Here is an 18,062-nt window from a genome sequence, read left to right on the forward strand (position 1 = left end):
TGGCTCCCCTCTGGCCTGGCTGACTTGCCTCTGCTGCCCTCTGCTGCACTGCGAGATGACTCGCCTGTAATGACACAAATGTAGATATGCTCAATGCTCTGTCAGCAATGTAATTACATTAAACAACATGCCTATAGTGCACAGTGGTTGTCCTGACGTAGCCAATTCCTTTACCTAGCTATTGTGAATGCTAGCCTGAATGACCTATTCATGATTTCCCTTTGACTACGTCACCCATTATGCATTGCAGTAAGACATGGGGTGGAGTGGGTGTCCCTTTGCCACTATGGAGATTGGGGTTGGGGAGGGGGTAGCACAGCATGCTGGGCATGCTTCTTACCTTGTTTTTTTGCTGGCGGAGCTGTCTGCGTCTCCCACGCCACTCACACTCTCCGGCTGGATGGTGGACTCCACCATCAGTTCCAGTGGTGTTGGTGCTGGGGCTCGGCTTTTACCTCCACCTGTTTTGCCAGCCTGCCTATGTCTCTCTGCCATCCTCTGTTTTGCAGCTTTCCTGAGGTCGTACCACCTCTTCCTGATGTCCTCGATGGTGCGCTGGGTCACACCTATGGCATTGATTTTGTCACGAATGCCACTCCAGATTTGCCTCTTCTGTGACTCTGGCACTTGGTGGGACTGTGCTCCAAACAGCTTGTGGTGCTTTTGGCTGACATCCTGGATCAGGACCTCCAGCTCCTTCTCACTGAACTTCAGTTTCCTTTTTCTGTCCCCTCCCTCCTTCTCCCTGTCCTGGCTTGCCATTTCAATGCTTTTTGGTTTCTCAGTCTTGCTTGTGGCTGTGTGGCTGTGTTGCTGCTGCCTCCTCGGCTCTCCTGGCTGACTGCCTGCCTGCCTCACATTGAGCTCCAGATCTTGTACACCTGGCTGGGTGTGCCCACTTCCTGTTTGGGAGGTAATTGGGTGAATCAGGATTGGCTGAGTCACCAAACTACGATTTTTTGAATTACCGATTCGGTATTTACCGATTCGGTAATGGATTCTGTAACTCTGAATCGGTATTTCGATGTTGTTTTTTTTTGTTTTTTAACCGATTCATTAAGATTCGGTATTTAATACCGAATTTTAACGAATCGGTAAACTTTACCGATTTTTTATCTACATAGCGTTTACCGAATTCTTAATACCGATTCGGTAAAATTCGATATTAAGGATTCGGTATTCTCCATTTACCTACATATGGCCCTAAGTGTCTTCTGTGAATACCAAAATGAGTAAGTGCCTTCTGTGAATACGAAAATGGTAGTAAGTTTAGGATTTTGTCTTAAATTAGTTCTGTGAATCGGGCCTTCAGTTTATGCTGGCATTTCTCCAGCCATGTTAGTCGAATCTCTGTCTGTGGAAAAGCACAGTCACAGATGCAGCAATCTCTAAATTTGGTGGACTTGCTGTGGCAGCAGCAGCATAGGCAGTGTCTCCGACACCCCAGTGGTTTGGCAGCCAGGGTCTCAACCGTAGTTGAGGCTCCATATCTATTTAGTGATATTTATATTAAACAATTGTTTTTTTTTTAGTGATGCACTGGTACCAATTATTGAAAAGTTAATAGTTATTGAATACTTAAACGAAAATGTGGGCAGTCACTTTTTTCGTAAGTTGCAATTTAAGTGTGTGATATTGATATATTTCTTTGGTTTATGTTTTCATTTTAGACTAGAACACATCTTAAAGTTAATTCATGAGCAGGATACAATGTTTGCAGCTTTCAAATTTTGTGCGATAGACTACTTATATGAGGTATGCAATCTACATTTTTATGGGTTATTGGGATTCTCTCCTCTTGCAGAAAATCACAGTACACAAATTTGCATAGACTTCAACAATAAAGTATTTCATATCCATATTAGTACCCCCATAAAAATATTGTGAATTTGTAGGCTTCCTAAGGTAGACAATATAGGTCCATGTCACAGCACCCTGAATACATCATGATGTTGAATGTTCATGAACTTTAAATTAAAGTATACTTTGTGAAAATTTGAAACTCCGATTTGGGGGGGTGTGGGGGGCAGGGGGGCTATTGGAAAATTAAAAACCTGACGACAGTTACGGCATGCCAATATGGTATAGTGGTCTCTTATCACAACCTTTTCTCCTAAAAGTATCTCCAATATGTCAGTGAGCTCAGTATAAAATGTCCACTTGAATGGACAGCAAACTTGAAAGAGCAGCCAGCCAGTGCTTGGAGACCTAAATCCACCCACAAATACAATCATGAAACTTTAGTTCATAAGAAAACGGAGCCTTTGAATATATGCATATAAGGGTAAAGTGCCTTCAAGGGAATTCGTTTGAAATGATGTTTGTCAATTTTAAATTGATTTAGAGGGATGATAAACTAATCCCTATATGTAATTAATACACCACAAAAGCTATTTTGAATGACTTTAGCAAAATCTTTAACACATAAACAACATATAAACAACAAGCACAAGGGTGTTTTTTTAGAAAAATAGAATTTATCAAGAAAAATTTAAGTGGTAAATGATGTCATATACAGATGAAAACAATTCAAATAACAATTAGGCCCGCAGGTACATGGAAAAATAAAATTGGTAAGTGACACAGCAGAACCTAAAGAAACAGCTATCCCAGGTCGAAAGTTAATAAGACAATAAAGGGATAAGATGAATGTCGACGTTTCGGTCTCCTAAAGAATACTTTTCGAGACCAATGCATTGCTGCCGGATGTTTGCAGTTCGATCCACCTTCTGATATTAGAGAAACTTGCTTCGACTAAACGCGGCAATAACGTGTGTCCATACTGACTTGGTGGACTATTTAGATTAATGCCTCGATATCAACTGCATGAAGGTTGAAAATTATTTCTTCACCAATGCTTGGCGTTTAGACTACCCTTATTACCATTAGGGGGCTAATTCACCTTCATTCAAAGTACTTTCCGATTTGGTCATCGCTTGAAAACTGTTATCACTACCTTTCAACTCCCTTGTGCGGCGCGGCCTAATAAATAGGAGCACTTCCATTATTCTTGATGATACAACTTCGTGGTTCGAACCCCTTGTTTTCAGCTTTAAACTTGCAGCAATTTGATTGAGATTACACTTGGTCCTATACAGCACGTAATTCACATCAGTCCTGAGGATGGTCTCGAAAAGTATTCTTTAGGAGACCGAAACGTCGACATTCATCTTATCCCTTTATTGTCTTATTAACTTTCGACCTGGGATAGCTGTTTCTTTAGGTTCTGCTGTGTCACTTACCAATTTTATTTTTCCATGTACCTGCGGGCCTAATTGTTATTTGAATTGTTTTCATCTGTATATGACATCATTTACCACTTAAATTTTTCTTGATAAATTCTATTTTTCTAAAAAAAACACCCTTGTGCTTGTTGTTTATATGTTGTTTATGTGTTAAAGATTTTGCTAAAGTCATTCAAAATACCGTATGTGGTGTATTAATTACATATAGGGATTAGTTTATCATCCCTCTAAATCAATTTAAAATTGACAAACATCATTTCAAACGAATTCCCTTGAAGGCACTTTACCCTTATATCTAATCACCCAAGCCCTCAAGGGTATTTTGGGTCGCTCACTGTTCCCTGATCATTTGAATATATGCAGCCCATTGTTTACTCCCTGTTAGGTTTAAAAAATGAAAGTAGTGCATGTGTGATTCTTTATAATCAAATGAAAGCAAAAGCTGTGGACTCTTCTGGGCTTGTCATTTTAAACAGGAAATGTAATTTTCCTGGTGAAAAATTGTTGTTCAGGAGCAACGGCGAGAATTATGCATCATGTCTCTTTTGTTCTCAACTCAGCAGCCTTACAAAAGCTAATCAAACATTCAGCTTATTGAGGTCCCTAAAAACTACTTTTCACATAACAAGAAATTAGGTCCCACCAATGATAAACCCATCAGTCAGATGCCACAGTGCTTCCTTTTACCAACTATTGACTGCTGCCACTTGCTCTTTTCTTCCTGCTCGGCAACCAGTTACGGACGGGGAGCACATTAAACATATTTGTTTTACAACTTTGTATTGCTAATTCTTTGGCTGTAATTGAAATATAATATGTTGTTTGCGACCTTTTCCCCCCACAGGAGTCAACATATGGGTATGTTTCCGACTACCAAGTCCTAGCAAAAGAATTGAGAACAAGGCTACTGAGATGGGAGATTCTGGAGCTTTAGTAGGGTTCTCCTCTTTGTTGGGAGGTGTGGCTTATCAGAGTAGCCAAATGTCAGATTTCAAGCATGTGTTAAATCCGCCATGATTGCCTGTCCTCCCTTCTATGTTACAGACATTGATAAATATATGGCAGATCACTACATTAGGTAGAATAAAATGCGGACTAAGGAAAAAAGAAACACTCTATAGGCCCAATACGGTCTTCCATCTATGGATGGTTGCCCAGTACTTGGAGAGTCAGGACAGGAAACCCTTTAGTTACTGCAGGAACTGGAAAGGGGGCTATACATGTGGATGCACGGCCACCTCTAGAATAACCTTGGAGGAGAGAAGCATTGATAATGCAATGTTGAATGGAAGTCACAGTTGAAATATTACACCTGACTGTGACTTATCAGTCCTCTCTCTGGAGGTGCTTTGATGATCACAGAGGAAAGCCTGGAGGCCTTCCATACACAACCAGGAAAGAGGATAGACGGCTGACTCCATTGTAGCACTGCAGGAGAGGAGTTACGATCACAGCAAGTCCTAACCCTCTGCAGCAAAATGTCTGAAATGGGAGGTAACCGAAAAAAAGAAACACTATGACAAACGCGAGGGATGGAAAAGCCGGGTGAGGAACTTTTTTATTTAGAAACAATTTTTATTTATTTTATTCACCTTAACAACATTTTAAGCCATTTCTCTTCTGAAGCAGACATCATATGCATGGTGCAACCCTGTCCCCTCAGCCCCCACCCTTCCTCCGCCCATCCTGCGTCTCTTCCTACAGGTAAACACCAGGGTCTGACCACTCTCAGCCTCACCCACCTAAGCCTTAGTGTGTCAATAATTTCCTCCAGATTTTCTCTTACTTATGGGGACAAACCCTGGCCATATATATTGTTTCCTCCATTTTGGCACACAAGTCCGTACCATTCGTCCATGCTGTTGTAGATGGAGCTACCAGATAGTTCCACTGCCTTGCATTGCTTATTTTGGCCTCCATGGTGCCAAGTCCCACCAGAGGCCAATCCCCACAGGACCCCCCCATATCGCCCAATATGCCCAGCGGTGTAATCCTAGGGTGTGACTCAATTTGTATCTCTACCACACTGGAAAAGGTTGCCTTGACAATGTTCTAATGAGTGTGTATAACAGGACAGGAAAACACCATATGGTAGAAGCCCCCCCTTGGACATTGGCACGTGTAGCAGGCAGAGGAGTTGTGCGTTCCCGCCTTTGATAGCCAGAGGGGTGTGGGGTATGCTTGATGAAGATACTTCAACTGCACAAGACGGTGCCTCGCTGATATCGCCAGGACACGGGGTGCCAGGCATGTGGAACGCCAGTCAACCTCGTCCAGTGCTCCTACCCACCCCTCTCATTTCTTCTCCATCAAGGGACTCTGCAGGTCAGGGGAATTTGATACTAGGATTTTATATATCTGCAAGATCCCATCCTTCTTCAGATGGCCCATAAGCAAGCAACTCTCCAGAGGATCACACTCTGGGAGTTTGTCCAATTCTCCCTGGCATTCATGTAACTCATGCCGTAGCTGTAGGTACTGGAATAACTGGGAGGCAGTTATTTGGAAGTCCACATGCAGGTCCTGAAAGGTCTTGATATGATCTCTCTCCTATACGTCTCCCAATCTCGATATCCCTATACAGTCCCATCCCCTGAAACCTTCTAAATGTGATGCTTGGACCAACCGTCGACCCTCCCATAAGGGAGTCTCAATTTAAGTTTGCGGTCCCAGCCTATCCATCTCAGCGCTGCTCTCCACACCCCGAAGACCACTTGGTTCACTTCTGGGAGGAAGTGCGGAGAGGGTGCCCAATAGAGGCCAGGTGATGCACTTTAGCAGGAGAGAAGAACTTCAGCATTACGTACAGTTGCCAGGCACTGATGAGGTTTCTGCCTTGCTGTCATATGCTGCTGTTTACCTCTGTCCCAGAAGTCAGGTCTTTGTGATACAGGAAGCAGTTTTAAGGCATAACCTATTTTGGAAATGCTGGAAAACGAATTTCTGTGCCCCACCCATCATCCTTCGTGCTATAATCATCAGGCCTTTATTCTATAGTTTCCGCCTTAGGACTTCAGATAGCACGGGTAAGTGGGAACCTATTTGCTCTTCGAACACTTCTTGGTCCTCTGGACCTGAAACTTGATAGCTTTAATGTGAATTTATCATGGCAGCTCCTGTCTTTTCACTAGGTCTGCTATCTACAGAGACTCAGAATGGCAAATAGCGGAGCTAGTTCACACTTCCTTTATTTATTCTTGTTTGCTTTCCCATCTCATCCTGTTTGGGCCATGCCATCACCATCTTGACATCTTGCATGGTCTGCTTTTGTTTATTACTGCTTGAAAGAGGCGCTCTCAGATTGTCAAGAGTTTTCTGGTGCGTCAACAGGGGGTTTTCGCCATAAAAAATATATTAAATGAATAGCAGTAGTCAATATAATAATTTTTCAGTTCTACTTAGTAAGCCCTCAGGTTGGGCTCAGTTCTTCTGTTAATCCTTCAGATCGCCTAGGCTGAGGAATATGACTGTGAACTCAATGAGAAGGTCTGCTATTCCACCAAAAGGGACCCACCCCTAGAGAAGATTAACTCCTCATTGTGCAGAGCAGCACCGGAGACCTTTCACTCCCAGGGAGGCAGTGCCTGCTATTGGTGGGCAGCTTCCTGAGACTGCTCCCTAAAGGGAAGGACCTTCAAAGATCTCTGGGACCTCCGAACCACACGAACATTCCACTGCCACCTAGGAAAAAGGATGTCCCTAGTCACCTGGATGCCTTTGAAAGGCTAAGAGATACCTTTCTGATTAACCACAGTACCTTGCCCCTTTTCCATTCCCAAGCAGAGGCCAAGCCAAAGCCAGCCCCATATGAGTGCCCAGGCAGAGGGGAGGGGGCAAGAACATGTTGGAGAATGAGCTAGGACTGAGGCATGGAGATGTCAGAGGAGGAGCTAGAACGGAGTCAGCCTTAGTCCTCAGTAGCTAGGCCTAAGCAGCTCCAAGTGTCACCTCCATTACAGGATTTAAGCATACAAGAGCCAGAGGGCCTTATCATCTGAGGGCTCTGTGTGGTCACCAATGGAGAAAATGACCCTGGACATGCCTATCATGATTAAAAGCCTCTGGATAAGGACTATAGTCTCTGCCTTAGGACTTCAGATAGCACGGGTAAGTGGGAACATACTTGCTCTTCGAACACTTCTTGGCCCTCTGGACATGAAACTTGATAGCGGTAATGTGAATTTATCACAACAGACCCTGTCTTTTCACTAGGTCTGCTACCTACAAAGACTCATAATGGCAAATAGCAGAGCTAGTTCACACTTTCCGTTATTTATTCTTGTTTGCTTTCCCATCTCATCCTGTTTGGGCCATGCCATCACCATCTTGACATCTTGCATGGTCTGATGTTGTTTTTTACTGCTTCAAATAGGCGCTCCCGGATTGTCAAGAGTTTTCTGGTGCCTCAACAGGGGGTTTTCGCCTTAAAAAATGTATTAAATGAATATTAGTAGTCAATACAATAATTTTGCAGTTCTACTTAGTAAGCCCTCAGGTTGAGCTCAGTTCTTGCCTAGGCTGAGGAATATGACTGTGAACTCAATGAGAAGGTCTGCTATTCCACCAAAAGGGACATCCCCTAGAGGAGATTAACTCCTCATTGTGCAGAGCAGCACTGGAGACCTTTCACTCCCAGGGAGGCAGTGCCTGCTATTGGCGGGCAGCCATCCTGAGACCGCTCCCTAGAGGGAAGGCCGTTCTAAGATCTCACAACGAACCACACGAACATTCCACTGCCACCTAGGAAAAAGGAGGTCCCTAGTCACCTGGATGCCTTTGAAAGGCTGAAATATACCTTTTTGATTAACCACAGTACATTGCTCCTTTTCCCCTCCCCTGCAGAGGCCAAGCCAAAGCCAGTCCCAGATGAGTGCCCAGGCAGTGAGGAGGGGGCATGAACATGTTAGAGAATGAGCTAGAACTGAGGCATGGAGATGTCAGAGGAGGAGCTAGAATAGGGTGAGCCTTAGTGCTCAGTAGCTAGGCCTAAACAGCTCCAAGTGTCACTTCCATTACAGGATTCAAGCATGCAAGAAAGAGCCAGAGAGCCTTATCATCTGAGGGCTTCTGTGTGGTCACCAATGGAGAAAATGACCCTGGACATGGCCATTAGGATTTATAAGCCTCTGGATAAGGACATCCTTAGTCACTAGTGGGACCGTTTCCGTCCTGTCAGATTAACATACTAAATCGATGGAAAAATAGAAAAAGTTTCTTTTTAAGTTCAGGAAGGACCCAAAGAAAGGTGCTGGTACGTCTAAGGGGCTTGCCAAGGCAAGCTTCTGGACATCACTGGACTCCTCGCAAAGATCTTTGATTTGTCAGAGGGGGCCTTAACTTCCTGTAGCTTGATTTCTCAAGAGATCATGTCAGGATGTACACTACATGCAGTATCCTTTTTGGGACGTGCCATTTGCTCATATCCACTGAAAGCGGACAGTTCCTCCGTATAAAGGTGGATCCCAAGCTGGGGAAGTGTCAACATTGGAAGTGGGCCCATCAAAGATGGGGACCACTTTGGCAAGCCTTACCTCAAAGAACTCAGTAATGTTGCCAAAGCGTTCCCATCCCTGGGTAAAGTCCAGAATTCATTCAAGGTGTTTGTGTCAGGCGCTGATTTGCGCCTACCGGTCATATTGCGCCTACTACGACCTTCGCAGCAAATGAGTACAACTCCCAGAAGGCCTAGTGGTAAGGAGGAGTGTCTTCTATGTTGCTAAGCAACGCGCTACAGGAAGTGCGCGTAATCTGTTGTGTGTTGACTGACCTGAAGTTTTCTGGCGTCCTGGGCTCTGTTCGTGGAAGTTTGCTCCGGACTTGTGGATTCCCTTGTTCCTTTCAGCTTTCCTGTTTGGGCGCTGTGTTTAGCGCTGCCTCAGAGTATCACGCTGCGTTAAGCGTGGATACTCCTCTACCCTTGATTTCATCACGCTCGGATGGGCGCCTGCTTCCAGGAGTTGCGCTGCTAAGCGCGGTTTGTCGTAGACGTACTAGCGCTGGGAATAGTGCCTACAAACAAGAGTAGCGCTGAGGAAAGTACAGACTCTATCTTTACTTGTTTTTCTCTGTGCTGAAGGAAGCGCAGCACCTCTGTCTCTCACTGCTGAAAGCGTGATCTGTTGTGCCTCGTTTGTTTGTTTTATTTTCCGAAAGGAAATCTACTATGCTGAAGGAAGCGTTTTTGGATACTGTAGAGCAGCTATTGGGTTAAGGCAGTCTAGGGACATTTCCGGGTAAGCTGCATTCTTTTGTCATTTTGGGAAAAAACTGAATGGCCATGTGGATTACAGTGACTAGGAGCTAAAAGCATAGGGCCCGATTCACAGAATGAACTTAAGACTCAATCCTAAACTTACTACTGTTAAGGTATTCACAGATTGCACTTACTACTTTTGGTATTCACAGAATGAACTTACTACTTTTGGCATTCACAGAATGCACTTACTACTTTTGGTATTCACAGAATGAACTTACTCATTTCGGTATTCACAGAAGTTAGGACTCCTAACTCTAGGACTCCTAAATGCCTTCTGTGAATACCGAAAGTCTTAAAATTAGGATTTTTCTCAATTTAGTAGTAGTAAAGTTAGGACTCCTAACTTTAGGACTCCTAAATGCCTTCTGTGAATACCGAAAGTCCTAAAATTATGATTTTTCTCAATTTAGTAGTAGTAAAGTTAGGATTACTCACTTTATGACTCCTAATTGCCTGCTGTGAATACCGAAAGTCTTAAAATTAGGATTTTTCTCAATTTAGTAGTAGTAAAGTTAGGACTCCTAATTTTAAGACTTTCGGTATTCACAAAAGGCATTTAGGAATCCTAAAGTTAGGAGTCCTAACTTTACTACTACTAAATTGAGAAAAATCCTAATTTTAAGACTTTCGGTATTCACAGAAGGCATTTAGGAGTCCTAAAGTTAGGAGTCCTAACTTCTGTGAATACCGAAATGAGTAAGTTCATTCGGTGAATACCAAAAGTAGTAAGTGCATTCTGTGAATGCCAAAAGTAGTAAGTTCATTCTGTGAGTACCAAAAGTAGTAAGTGCAATCTGTGAATACCAAAACAGTAGTAAATTTAGGATTGAGTCTTAAGTTCATTCTGTGAATGGGGCCCCTAGAGCGCTGAGGGAAACGTACCAGTACTGTTCTTTTTTCCTATTTGGGTCCCAAGGAGGATTTTTGTATCAGAAAGGACCTTGAGTTTATTATTTTTATTTCCGGATCATATATCTTCTCTGGAGCAAGAGAATATATATTCAGTAGCTCTGAACCATTCAGTCTCAATTCCTAAGGGGGAAGGATGTTCTGTTCTATTTCCGGTCTGATGTTTATGTTCTAATGAGGGATTCACTGGTATGTATGGTGAAGTGAAGTCTGCATTTACAAGGGGTGCGTGTGCGAAAGGTATCTTAATCTATTATGGATTCTTGTTATAGGTATGCCTCAAGATTAGAGAGAGGTATCTCTGAATGTTGGCGTACTACTTACATGGATTGTCCACGGCCAGTTTAAAGGTATTAGATAGTCCTAGCGAGATCATATGAGAGTAGCATATTGTAGAACCAGTACTAACCCTGTATTCTTTTGTTGCAGGTTTCCCGCTCCCCGCTCTTCCTTCCCTAGTTCCTTTTTTTCCTCACCTGACTACCTTACTACTCTGTGTTGTGTTATCCCGAGTTGGGGAAGTCTGGAGGTGGTCCCCTTTGTGCATCATCCGGAACCTAAGGAGTGGCCTTGACGCTGACAGTTTGGTCCTTTGCTGGGTCCGATCAAGACGGGGACACTTAACCCATGTCCAAACTTCCAAAGCATCCAGAAAAACTAAGACTTCTAGCAAGGCCAGGAATAGTCTAGATTTGATGGTTTAAACTCTTCCAGAGAAGGATGTTGCAGAGGCCACCACAAGGGGGCTTGTGATGAAGCAACTGATGCCCCCTGTAATCCCTGAGGTAAACAATATCCCCTTTTCCCATCTAATACTGGGGGTAGATTTGGCAAAATGTCGACCTGTGTGGCACAAGCTAAACGGGAACGCCTAGGTGCTACAAACATTGGCAGACTTCTACATGGAGTTCAATGGTTCCGTGAAGCAATGGCATCATCCATGTCTACTGACATTTTCCTGAGTGGAGTGGAAGCTGGTTGGTGCAGGGGTATCATACCAAGGTCAAATGGGCTGTTTCCTTCCCTTCTTTCCACCCAAGAGGGGGTTTAAGCAATCTGTTCCTTGTGGAGAAGAAACAGAAGGACTTTCCTCTGGTAATGAACCACACAGACCTGAATGAGTAGTTGGTTTATCGGCACTTCAAAAATGCAAAGAATTCACCTCCTGTGGGATGTCCTTCATCTAGCTGATCAAACTGGATCCCAAGGACACCTACCTGACTGTCCCCTTCTTTGGTGCTCACCTCCATTTTCTACAGCTTTTGTTGGAGGTTCCCGTTTCATGTTCAAAGTAGTCCCCTTTGGCCTTTCTTCAGCACTGTGGTGCTTTACCACACTTTTCAGGCCGTTGGGGAATCTCTCTAGGCCAAGGTTGATAGTGCATCTAGACTTTATTGATGGATCAGTCCCAGATTCACTGGAGGTACACTTGAGGTGCGTAATCGACCTCTTGCAAGGTCTTGGATTCATCTTCACAAAGAGGAAATCAGAAATGATATCTCATCACTTTGTCACCTTTCTAGGCTTTGTGATAGATCTCAACCATGTTGTACCTGCCAGGAAAGAAGTGACGACATCAAGGCCCTACTTACGAGTTGCATGGATTTATCCCACTGTAAATTTGCATGCAAATCTATTGTTACTGTGTGGTAAATCCTCCCAGTACTGCACACTTAATGCAAGTCAAATCCCATGGAATGGAGACTTGACACATGGGACTGTTTTTCTTTCTGTAAAGCACATAGATTTTGCCTTTGCATGGAGTTTTTTTGGCATACATTTAAAAACAATTCTGACAGCAGGTGAATATGTGGGTGGGGGATGAGGAATGGGGGTGGTAGGAGTAGGGGAGGGAAGGGGGTGTTTGCTTCCCCTATTAGAAGATAAGACAGGAATGAAACTTGGCTGCTACTTCGGCCTAAGACTCGTGCAATTTGGTGGATGGTTTTTACCAGCTGAAGAAAAACTATCTAGTCAGGTTCTTCAACTCTCATAAAAACAAGCGTGGAAAAACAACTAGTAATCAGGTGGAACAAAATTAACAAATTAAATGGTGCATTAATTTTGCTCCACCTGACTTAAAATAGGTCTTCAAGAGGTAACTGAGGGATCCCTCTCCAGAGCAGGATGCCTGCGCAAAATGGGCAGACTTGTCGGGCAGTTAGCCTCCTCAGTTCAGGTACTTCTCCAGATACCCCTTCATTGTCCAGCTCTGCAGAGATTGAAGGCCCCCCATCCTTAAATAGACTTGCAGTACTTAGAACTGATTTCTGTTTTTGAGGATGCCAGGATGGAGCTCCAGTGGTGGGTAGACCAGATTGAGGCCTGGAATGGAAGAGCGATCTTTGGCACTGCTACAGATTTTATCTTAGACTCGGATGCCAATCAGAGGAGTTTGAGTTTCCACTTTGAATACATTGCTACAGACGGAAAGTGGTCCCGCAATGAGTTTTAGATGCCTGTCAACTACCTCTAGCTTCTGGTTGGGTCCTTTGTGGTGCGATGCAAAAATAACTGTTGTGTTTTCAAGAGAATAGGCAATGTCTTGGCGGGCAGGTACTATAGTCTCCTAGTGGGTATCAGGTCAAAGATGCTGGCAGAGTTTTTTGGTATTTTTACCCCTGGACAATCAGTTTTTTTAGTGGTAGAGTATCTGCCTGACTTGTGGAAAGTGGTGACAAAGCTGGAACTCCAAGAACCTGCAGGATTCCAGAAATTGGAAGCTGGACCCTCTCGTTTTCTGAACCTCTTGGCTAGACAAGGTATGAGAAGAAAAGAATATAACAAGAGGAGGGAGGGAGAGGGGAAGTGGATTCGGTCTCCCCTGGCAATTTACATAAACAAAATAGAATCCACTCTGGTAGTGGTAGTGATCCCTACAATGGTGGGGAGCACACAGTGTTGTTTTAAATACCCCTCACACACCAACAGGCCTTCCTGCTCAATGCGGCAACGGATACTGCAAGACCTGGTGGGCTGCCTTCCCCTCAACGCGGCTCCGACGTTATCATAAGGTCGGAGCCGCGTTGAGGGGAAGGCAGCCCACCAGGTCTTGCAGTATCCGTTGCCGCATTGAGCAGGAAGAAAGAACCCCCATTACTACGCATTGGCTCATGAGGCCAGCTAGCCCTTGTCCATAAGTTCTGTTCTACTAACGCCAATTGGGCGCAACAGACTTTGTTCCTAAAAACACTATTAGGTACATTTCACCTTTTAGTTTTTGTAGAGTTCACTTTTACATCTACATCTCATGTGAGTAAGGTGAGGATAGTTGTGCATATCCTCGTCCTGAAGAAGGAGTATTTACACTCCGAAACATGTCGACGCACGTTTGAGGTTGACGTACCCTAATTTGCAGTAAACAACCTCACCCTGCACCCTTTTAATGATACCAGCCGAGGGCTTAATAAAAACTTTAAATTATTTTTTCACCTATGAGCCAGGTATCTTTTAACCACCATTTTTCACCACCTCACCACTCACACTTGTTTACCTCACACACACCAACACATAGTTCACTTTCAGTGCTCCTACGTAGTCGTGAGTCGTAGCACGCCGCATCCCGTAGAGGGGTGCGAAGACCCCAATGATGAAGCATGACACCAAGGGGCCTGTTGGTGTGTGAGGGGTATTTAAAACAACACTGTGTGCTCCCCACCATTGTAGGGATCACTACCACTACCAGAGCAGACAAGGTATGTGCAAGTTGGGTTTCTTCTCCTTTCACCTCACTCAGGGACCGCCCTTGACTGGCTCCGCTCCTTCCTCGCCGGCAGTACCCAAAGAACCAGACTCACCGCCTTTCCTATCTGAACCCACAGAGCTCAAATGCGGAGTACCCCAAGGGTCGTCGTTCAGTCCCACGCTCGTCAACAGTCAAAATCTACATGGCCCCATTCGCCGACATTGTCAGACAGCATGGACTCAGCATAGTATCCTACGCCGACGACACCCAGCTCATCCTCTCCCTCACAAAGGACCCTGAAGCCACCAGACTCAGCTTCCAAGAAGGAATGAAAGACGTTGCAGCTTGGTGAGCAGCAGCTGTCTAAAGCGCAACTCGGAGAAGACAGAAGTCCTCATCCTTGAACCCACCTCCTCAGATTGGGACAACACCTGGTGGCCCACCAACCTTGGCAACCCCCCCACCCCCACGGACCACACCCCAAAACCCAGCATCATGCTCGACTCTTCCCTCACCATGGCCCGCAAGAACAACGCCGTCTCCTCCACCTGCTTCAACACCCTCCGCATCCTTCGCAAGACATTCTAGTGGATCTCACCAAAGCAAGAAAAACCGTCACCAACACACTCATAACAAGCAGGCTGGACTATGGAAATGCCCTCTATGCTGGAATCAACAAATCCCTGCTACGCAAACTCCAGATCATCCAGAACACCACAGCCAGACTCGCCCTCATCCCATGACACAAGCATATCACCCAACACCTGCAAGACCTCCACTGGCTCCCCGTCGAGAGTAATCTTCAAGCTACTCACCCATGCCTACAAATCTGTCCACAACACCGGATCCAAATACCTCAACGAAAGAGTCTCCTTCCACGTATCCAAAAAAATCCTCCACTCTGCTAACCGCTCCCTAGCAGAAACCCCACGCATCCGCAGAACCAGAGTGGGTGGAAGAGCCTTCTCCGACATCACGGCTTAGGCCTGGAACGAGCTCCCAGTCAACATCAAACGTGCCCTATCTCCGCACATCTTCAGGAAGAGCCTCAAGACCTGGCTTTTTGGCTGACTTGGAGCTGCACCCTCCTCCCTCTCTAGTGCCTTGAGACCCTCACGGGTGAGTAGTGCGCTTCACAATTCCCTGGTTGATTGATTGACTCACCAAGTGCTAAGTTATTTCAGCTGGCTTCTGGATACGTAAGTCATGGTAGGGGATGCTTTCTTCCAAGATTGAGGAAAGGTTATTAACTGTGCCTTCTATCCATTTGCCACAATCACAGCGGTCAAAGTCATAACACATGAATCACAGTTGATGTTGGTAACACCGTTTTGGTGAGCTCATATTTGAACTCTAACACTTATGGATCTTTTTTGGGATTCTTTGGTCATTCTTCCCTAGTCTGAGAGCCTACTAACATATTGCTGGGGACAACCTCCCTAGCTGGTCCTAAAGGGATCCTTCCCGTTGATAGGGTGGTGGATTTCAGGGGACAGGGGTCAATCCTGGACATTTTGTGCCAGGCTGAGGCTTACATCCAGTGAGCCTGGGTAGATAGTACCATTCTTAGCAGGACATGGTCCTGCTGGAATCAGTGATGGTGTCTGGATCCTGTGATGGCATGCTTTATCCGCATCATGAACTAGAATTGGCTGAAGCCAGCCTGACATACAGGTCAATTAATGCCTTAATTTCTGGTATCTCCTTGGGGCGCATTCACCTGCGTGGCTTTCCATGTGAGGAGCACTGACTAGTTTGCACATTGCAGAATTAGTTTCTATCCAGGAAAGAACTCTGAAAAAATCTGGCTAGGCTTCTGTGCCTAGTTTCCTTCTGGGGCATGTCTGATGTTAGGGCTTTGGTTCTGTCTGCAGTATGTTTACCCCATAGGGGGGTAACATTTGTAATTTCCAGGCGGTCCAACTCCAATATGCAGACAATGTCATACCTGAATTTCCTGGATTGCCCTAAGCTGTGTGTGGTGCACTGTCTTATGGCTTACCAGAGTTTGACAGAGATGCTGCATCTGGCAGGGGTACAGCAGTTGCAGACTTCACTTAGTAAACCCTGCAGGGCACTTTCATCACCAGCAAACTATAGATGGGTCCCTTGCAGCATAGCTGATGCTAACTTTGACAACTCCTGTTTTGAAGGTTTTTCAACTGGAGGCGCAATGGCTCCCAAATCATTTTCCTTTGGTAACTACTTAGAAGAGACAATGAAGCCTGTGGATAGATCCAAGGACTCCACATTTAAGAAAGTTTATTTTAAGCCAGTGTTGGGGATGGCATTTCTGGTTGTGAGCAAGCGTTTAACTTTGATCATCCTCACATCTACAAGAGTTTCAGTTTTGTTAACGACATGGAGGTAAGTGTTATCCCATACATCTTTCACGCTACTCTTCCAATTACAAAACTGGGTGTGGAGAGGATGTAAATGTTTTATAAAATATATGTATACTATTTTACCTGGTGCAGTGTTTAAGAAAACTGGTCTGATATATTGTATTGGAGTCTCACTATTGTTTAAATTGATATTTACGGCACATAATGGTTGGCCGTGTTTTATATCGTAGTTGTTGCTTGTTCTTGGCAGACGCATATTAAAAGCAGTCACAAGTCAGTACTTACAAAATCAGCTGGAGGTATGCATGCATAAATAAAAGAAGGAGCAGCAGTTGACATTTGGGATAAAGATGGACTATTGCATTTGGTTGGTTTCCAATGTTTCCATTGGTTTCCATTGTTGACCTAATTTCTTGTCATATGAAATGTCGATTTTTTTGGTACTTCAAGTCTGGTCTTGACTAGCTTTTGTAAGATGAGATGAGAGTAAAGGAGACATGATGTATTATCCTTGCCTCAGTGTCCCTAACAAAATGTCAAATTTCCATCACGGAAGCTAGGAAATGTTATATTTTGTGGACTAAGCATTTTTCCGCAATGCTTTGCGCACCTCTTTTAATAACATCGCTGGTTTTGCTTTTTTTAAATGTATAAACAAAAACACTGTTTTGTGTCATGAAGGAACTTTAGTTCGAGGGCAAGGCCTAGATGGTGGATGCACCACATATCTAACCCCGTTATCTGTTAATTATCCTAATTTTTGCCAGCCATGTTACTGCAAGCTGCTTCACTATATTCTGTTATTGCCAGCACCGGCCTACATCTCTTACACAACAACTGATGCCTCAGAGGTGACGTTGGCTGCTGGCCTGGCTTCGGCCTACTGCCACGTGGTGATGGGTGTGTTGCGTTGTGGCTCCACTCCGGAGTCCGACGCTAAGTTGATGGGGACCTTATTTAACGTTCGACCACACAGTGCTATTAAAATTACAAGCAGACACAGGAGATCGGGTCTTGCAGCTGTCGCCGTACATGAACAACCACTCAGGCTGGCTGCCTTTTATTTGCTTAGGTCACGTGGGGCAGTGCAGACCACCCCCTGGACAACAGAAAAGAGGGGGCTAGCACGCCAACTCATTTTCCCCTGATGGGAAGCCTGAAGGATCACACAAGTCGCCCCTGTTACGTCACAGGGGCAACATTATAGTCCTCCTCAAAACAGGTCCCAAAACCCACAAGGCAATAACGGATAACAATAACATGCAGGCTAGGGAGTGGACCCACCCTCTCGGGGGTCGTGGCACTTCAGTCCCAGCAGCCAAATATACAACATGGCATAGCCAGGTAACAACAAGGAAATGTCTTACATGAAATGGTCCTTCAATCTACAGGACGGGTAAAGATTCTGGTGAGGCCCATACCGAGTGCATGAACGACATCCTGATGGGTTGCTGGAAGGCCCTTCCACAGAATCTCCCACTGCAGGAGCAGAGGTATCTGGAGCCTCCGGCTCAATGATGAGTGTCACTTGTGAGTCACAGAGCAGTCCCTCTCTTGAGGGTACAGAGTGTCACAACTCGGGTCGATTGGCGCCCACATCCAGAGAGGGCTCCCTTGGAGGG

General features: G+C 44.8%; 1 long non-coding RNA gene across 1 annotated transcript in view; it reads left to right on the plus strand.

Annotated features, from left to right (window-relative positions):
• The window catches only part of LOC147728200 (uncharacterized), a 136,697-nt gene that overhangs the window by 71,700 nt on the left and 46,935 nt on the right, over positions 1-18,062 (plus strand). Inside the window, exons 2-4 of the long non-coding RNA XR_015309537.1 lie at positions 1,671-1,755; positions 10,683-10,760; positions 10,840-11,195. This is a non-coding gene — a long non-coding RNA (uncharacterized LOC147728200). The remainder of the gene's footprint in view (positions 1-1,670; positions 1,756-10,682; positions 10,761-10,839; positions 11,196-18,062) is intronic.

Source organism: Lissotriton vulgaris, chromosome 3_1 (genome assembly GCF_964263255.1).
Source record: "Lissotriton vulgaris chromosome 3_1, aLisVul1.2, whole genome shotgun sequence".
NCBI lineage: Eukaryota > Metazoa > Chordata > Amphibia > Caudata > Salamandridae > Lissotriton > Lissotriton vulgaris.